The sequence below is a fragment of the Terrapene carolina genome, unplaced genomic scaffold (genome assembly GCF_002925995.2).
Source record: "Terrapene carolina triunguis isolate 2854851 unplaced genomic scaffold, T_m_triunguis-2.0 Scaffold97, whole genome shotgun sequence".
Taxonomy (NCBI): Eukaryota; Metazoa; Chordata; order Testudines; family Emydidae; genus Terrapene; species Terrapene triunguis.
The window spans coordinates 89,390-90,111 of NW_020664448.1; positions in this window are offsets into that span (position 1 = coordinate 89,390).

Consider the following 722-nt stretch of genomic DNA (forward strand, 5'->3'; position numbering starts at 1 on the left):
ACTGATCGCCCCACTCCCTGCCTGCCCTTCCCCCACTGATCGCCCCACTCCCTGCCCCCGTGTTACCCTCACCCCACTGATCGTCCCACTCCCTGCCCCCGTGTTACCCCCACCCCACTGATCGCCCCATTCCCTGCCCCCGTGTTACCCCCACCCCACTGATCGCCCCATTCCCTGCCTGCCCTTCCCCCACCGCCGCTAACAAGCAGCATTTCCCTTCCCCCGCCAATGTACGTTGCACTCAGGAGGCGGCAGGAGCGGCGCCCCGGCCGGGGACCGGTGCAAAGCGCCTGCCGGGCTGCAGGAGCGATCCACGTGTCCCCAGCCCCGGAACCCCGAGCAGGTGGGTGTGTGTGTGTGTGGGGGGGGGCTTCGGGTTCCCCAGCTCAGCCTGGGCTGACGGGGAGACAGGGCAGCATCCCACTGCTCTAGCCAATGGGAGAGCAGTGCTAGGAAGGGATGGGAGCAGGTGCTCTGATGAAGGTTAGGAGGCTGCTGAGGCAGAGGTGGGGTGAGTGTTATCTGTCAGCACAGCTGAGTTGGCGATCAAAGGTTGCAGAGGGCGACCGGTCCCATGAGGTGACACAGGCGAACTAGCTGGAAGCAGTAAGTCCCTGCCAGGGAGAGGTGAAAAAGGCACTGCTCAGCTGTTCCCTGGGCTATCCAGTGCTGCTGCTGAAGTCAGACACTAACAGACCCCGACACGGAGTGTAGCTTGTCTC